The sequence below is a fragment of the Bolinopsis microptera genome, chromosome 12 (genome assembly GCF_026151205.1).
Source record: "Bolinopsis microptera isolate Bmic1 chromosome 12, MBARI_Bmic_1.0, whole genome shotgun sequence".
Taxonomy (NCBI): Eukaryota; Metazoa; Ctenophora; class Tentaculata; order Lobata; family Bolinopsidae; genus Bolinopsis; species Bolinopsis microptera.
In genome coordinates this window covers 1,862,501-1,868,498 of record NC_087083.1, presented here as the reverse complement: position 1 = coordinate 1,868,498, position 5,998 = coordinate 1,862,501, and the positions used below count along the sequence as shown (strand labels likewise).

At 38.3% G+C, this 5,998-nt stretch overlaps 1 long non-coding RNA gene across 1 annotated transcript; it reads left to right on the top strand.

Moving 5' to 3' along the window:
- Positions 1–1,635: 1,635 nt before the first annotated feature.
- Positions 1,636–2,469, top strand: LOC134824258 (uncharacterized). Its single transcript, XR_010161373.1, has 2 exons — positions 1,636–1,706; positions 2,022–2,469. It is a non-coding gene; the product is annotated as an uncharacterized LOC134824258 (long non-coding RNA).
- The last annotated feature ends 3,529 nt before the right edge of the window (positions 2,470–5,998 follow it).

The window sequence follows — 5,998 nt, the reverse complement described above, 5'->3', positions numbered from 1 at the left end:
TGCCGTGGTGTTAGTAAAATGGTACCCTTATAAAAGCTCAGATTTATTTTCTGACAGAAAGCTAGAAATAATCCAAAATATCAAAATTGTTCTACACTCATTTTAATGACAGTTCATGACCTTAAATTGCACGAGAAATTTATTAAACTCGGATTCAGAGTTCCTTATGCCTTAAACTTCAGGTTTTACCAATGTGGCCCAGGTTATCTCGTGTCAAATGACTGAAAAAAGAACATCAACAAAAACCTGCCTCCATTTATAACTGACTAGAAACCCGCTAGTCGAAAGCTTTGTTCGAGGAAATTAAAAAAATTATTTATGTTTAAATTTATCTAGTCTCTTCACATCACCATTTAGCTCAAAGCTCTTTACTGTAGAAAGTATGGATTTTATTTGACAATGACAAAAACTTTGTAAGTATTCGGTCATCAAAATGAGTTTATAACAAGGTCGATATTTTGGTAAATTTTTTTCTGTCATAAATTGAATTTGGGTTTCTATAGGGGGTAATAGAGATATACTACAGTACAGTACTTACATTAACATTCACAACCACGGGAGCTCACCTGGTCCAATGAGCGCGAAACGGAGAACAAGCTCTGGATACGTCACAGTCACGTGACCTCAGGCTCACAATCACGTGACCTCAGACCCAATCAACTGACTTCTGGCCTGGTCAGCCACTGGGAGACTTTGGGTCAGAAAACTGATCCGGCCCCCAAGAGGGGTCAGATCACGTCACTAATTAATGACGTATAATTAGTGATGTGATCCATAGATTGAATATAATTAACACAGAAATGGACTAGATCTGGGGTAGAGTTCACATGTCAATTCTGTAAATCATAGCTGTACATTAAGAAGTAAACATAATCTGACTGCTCGACTCGTAGATCACATAAGGGACGGGAGCTCTTGCTAAAGGGGGGTTCACGTATCAAGGGATGTGAGACGTACTTGCCAAAGGCATGTAAGGAGAGTGAGCCGATCAAGTGTTCTTAGGTATATATACTGCACGTTAATTAATTGATGACGTATATTGTGGTCATATCACTTCTGACCCAAGGTCTGGCAGTCAGCTCCCTGTAATTACATGATCTTGAGGTGACGTACGACACCTCGCTGCAAATTTTCACATGCCAAAAACGTAAGATTCTTAAGGAGTTGTGCGAGATGACGATACATAGAGGCCGCAGAATCATGACGACTACCAGATCCTCATGGTTGAACCTAAGCGATCCATGATATCACGACAGGCCCTACTATACGGCTACAGTAAACAATGATCATTATACTTTCTGCACCAGCAATACACAATATCCAACTCAAAACAGGTATCTATTGTAATTCGTGTTATGATGCAAAAAATTACACGTCAGTGTTGAAGGGTTGGGCGGGGTCAATCATGAGGCAAAATGGTGTTCGTGCATAGCCAGGCCTTGAAGATCAAAAAGTTAGAAGGTGTGTTTTAATTGTTTTATCAACAAACATTTCTGGCCACAGTTCATACTTTCATAGAGCAATACTGTTTTAGATTATGTTAACAATTTCTTAACCGTTGTATCCACAATCTGAATTATCATATCGATACCACCTTTCTTTCATACTCGTGAAATCAATATAACGATCGCAATACAGATATCAAGGAGCTATGATGATGATGATGAAGATTGTGGCAGTATTTCTACTCGTGGCTGGATTTAATGGTAAGCAAAATGGTGGTTTATTTTAATCTGATTTAATTTGCGAATTTCTATCGATTTATTACTAATACATGATATCGACATTACATTGGTATTTTTACACCAAACATTCAAAAAAAATACCCAATTACAATGTAACCCAATTTAGTCTATCGTTTTGATAGGGAATAGGATTGTTCTGGATGTATTTAATGTGAAACTGGAGTTTATGAGAAATTCAGATAACCCATTGAGCCCCACTATAACAGGTGGGAGATGCACTTATTTAATCATTGATTAATCTTTAATTAACGCGTATTTAATATTACAACTTTTCAGCTCAACAAACAACACCATGTGTTAATAAATTTGACACTATGAATGGTTTTGAAAACATGTGTAATATACATATTACACTTGGGCAAGGAAACTGCCTAGGAGCAAAAGAAGAAACACTTAGAGAAAATTGCGCTAAAGCTTGCGGTTTCTGCTATTAGCTAACTGGGTGCTAAGTGATGACGTGATCACGTGATACTTGCTCTAACTTGCAGTAGCGCGGGACCGCAGTACACGTAGACACATGGCTATGTGATCACGTGATACCTGATGGGTGGAGGTTACGAGGACAGTTATTCATTGTTATCTTAATCAATGGGCACAATAAGTTGATTTCTGTAATCATAGCTTACAATCTTATAATGTGTTTAAAACGATTCCGTATTACTATACTATTCTTCTAAACTGTAACAATTTTCCTGTATTTGATGCTTTTAGCATTTGAATTTAAGTATCTGTCTTATTTGTAAAAATTAAACATAATGTTATCACAGATACAGCAATCAATCCGCTAGTTGATTATTTTTATTAACAGTAGATAAAAAATGGTCTGCTCTAAAGTAAAGTATAAAAAACACATTAGTTTGTCGAAGTCCTACCGAGTATAGCATTTTGCATAATAATAACAAGCAAACAACAAGCAAACAACAAGAAAATAACAAGCAAACAACAAGCAAACAACAAGCAAACAAACAACAAACAACAAACAAACAACAAGCAAACGACAAGCAAACAACAAGCAAACAACAAGCAAACAACAAGCAAACAACAAACAAACAACAATTTAGTGGTACTGAACAGAGGGATTTTATTAGTCTGTGATTGCTATTGACTAGACACATCATTGGATAATACGAGTAATATGCATGATCACAGTGCTGGCAAGCACGACCGTTGTATTTATTGTGGGTATACTATGTACCCCATTTACTATTATACCCCCTTTACTATTATACCCCCTTTACTATTAAACCCCCTTTACTATTATACCCCCTTTGGTACACGTTACAAGCCTCTTTCGTGCACGCGAAGCGTGCACTCCGGCCGAAGGCCGCCGCCTCCGGCAGGAGTTTTTCAGGCATTAAGACTCATCGGAAGTCGTTCAGCAGATTTATTTTTAGTTCAAAACATTCTAATTTGATGTCAAAGATGACAGGAATAAAAAATAGTTATGTTGACATTTTTAAGAAATTTGCATAAAATACTCGCCAGCACTGTTATACGAAATTCGGTAAAAAACCCAAAATCGCCATATTCAGGTGCCTTAAAAACCATGTTAAAATTGAGTTAGAGATCTGAAATTTTTCAGGGCGTCTAGACGTTGACCAAATCGACTGCAAAAAAAGTTTCAGGTTTCAGGAGCATCGGGAAGTGGGTTTTCTAGAACCCCTGTTTTACGATAGATTGTCGTGATACATATATATGTATATAAGCCCCCTCCCGGGTTGCAACATTGCCATGTTACGCAAATAATTGCCGCGCTAACGAAATATTTGCCATCTTAGCAAAATATGCGCCGTGTTATGATGTATTTGCCAGGCTGCGCGTGATGATGCAAATATTTCATAAGGAGGCGAATTTTACGTTAGGAAAATGCGCATTCTTAGCAAAATATTTGCCAAACGGTCTGACGCGCGCTGCACGCTCCTTTTTAGTTTGTTTACGCGAGAATGAAATCTTCGCATTCTTAGCAAAATATTCGCCTCCTTATAATTTATTTGCGCGAGAGTTAAATCTACGCTTTCTTAGCAAAATATTCGCCACCTTATAATTTATTTGCGCGAGAGTTAAATCTACGCTTTCTTAGCAAAATATTCGCCACCTTATAATTTATTTGCGGGAGAGTTAAATCTACGCTTTCTTAGCATAATATTTGCCGCCTTATAATTTATTTGCGGGAGAGTTAAATCTAGCTACGCTTTCTTAGAAAAATCTTTGCCACCTTATATTTTACATAACTTCATTTGTGATAGGAATTAGGATCATATGCTGCTTACGACTCTGCAGTGGATCACATACTGTATACGTGGATTGAACTGACCCGAAGGAATTATGATCAGTGGATCGAAATACATAACGTGACCGACGAATCGCGTCCACAAGATCACTTCGAAATAAGTAACGTGAACCGGCCTGACGATTCACTTGATGAGTTTATGATCCAAAAGAAGGATAGGATCTGACCTGAACTTGGAAATAAGATAGGATATTGTGTCGCACTGAATATAATAGAGTACGCTACCTGGATTGTAGTGCGACACATACTGTAGTCAGTGTAGTGCGAAAGATTACCTTTATAGTGTTAGCAGTTAAAAATCTAAACTTCATCCCGTTTTAAATATCAAACCACAGTACGAATTATTGCACTAATGCCGGTTATAATGAGGTCTAAAACACACGCTCAAAGTTAAAGTGTGTTTATATTCACCAATTAAACTTTAGTTGATGTTAACTTGTTAATTATAACTGTGTACGAGTACGACTACCTACCTAACAGTAACCGCTTCGATTTGTTTAACAAAACATCATTTTCCGAACTAGAGTGCGGTACCTATGACTTAGACTTTACTCCGCTAGAAACAACAAAATTTAAACAATTGGACAGTAGCGAATCTACCTAGCGAACTTTAGTGTTAGAACTTAGCGGTGACCGACAACTAGGAACCTCTCATTCCGGCCTCCCACAGCTAGGTATCACATCACATGGCCCAATCAGTGACGTATCATTTGTGATGTGAAGTATTTGTGTTTGAGAAGTGTTTGAGCTCTCGGCATGTTTTCACATAACGGACGTGAGCCAGGTCCAAAAGGGGCTGGTTCTCGTATCCAAGGATGTGAGCCGAGCATGCACTGAAGCGGAAAGCTGCTGAACAGCCCAAGGCAGTAGAGCCAAGGCGTCCGGATCTGCACAGCACTCTGAAGCGAAGACCTCATAAGAATTCCTTCTACATGCACCTCCACGAGACGGGACGAGCCCTTTGTTATCTTCGGCGGGAAGACAGATCGGAATGTACAGGTCGTTGCCTTCTCTACAGCCCGGAACCTTGCTACGCTGGCATGGTAGCAACTGGATTGCAGACGGCACGTTTTACGTCGCCCCGAATATATTCACCCAGAGCTATACGATTCATGCTGTTATTGACCAGAAATTTTTGCTGTGAAATCAGTGGATACCTGAAGATTGAGAGATGGACGCCTCGAGATTGTTCTACAAGGGCCCCCGACTGTTTAAACCAACTTCAATCGGTGTATTTTCGAACGCTGATTCCGAATAACCCCTCATGACATCGATCACGTGATATGACCGTAAGTTGACCCGAACTAAAGTCAACTACCTTCAGAACACGCACTGAAGTCCACCAGGGAAATATATTGAAAAATCTATTTTGTCAAATTCGAAGAAAACTTTTTGTGAATTACCTAAGTTATGTTTGTAAACAGTAAAATAACTAATTCGTCAATCATGGATATGCAGATGATCCAGTTTCTCTCTAAACTTAAAACTCCGTAATATTTTAAATCGATTTACTCGCGCATTCTTGGAAAAATAATTGCCAAACAGTTTGACGCGCGTTGCACGCCCCTTTTTGGTTTGTTTACGCGAGAATGCAATCTTCGCATTATTAGCAAAATATTCGCGTCCTTATAATTATTTGCGCGACGCAAATAAATCTTCGCTTCCTTAGGGAAATATTCGCCACCTTATAATTTATTTGCGAGAGGATTCAATTTGTGTTTTTTATGTTCGCGCAGTTCTTAGCAAAATATTTATCTGAACGAAAGCTCAAAATTTACCGAGAAATTGACCGTCTAATTAATCTATTTTGATGACTGTTTCTGACCTAAAATTGCACAAAAAATCGATTTAACTAGGTTTCAGAACCTATAAACAAATCCTTATTCCTCAAAATTTATGTTTTATAGTTAATACGAGCAACAAGCAACGCCAACATGTAGGTATATTGTATTGATCCTTCGGT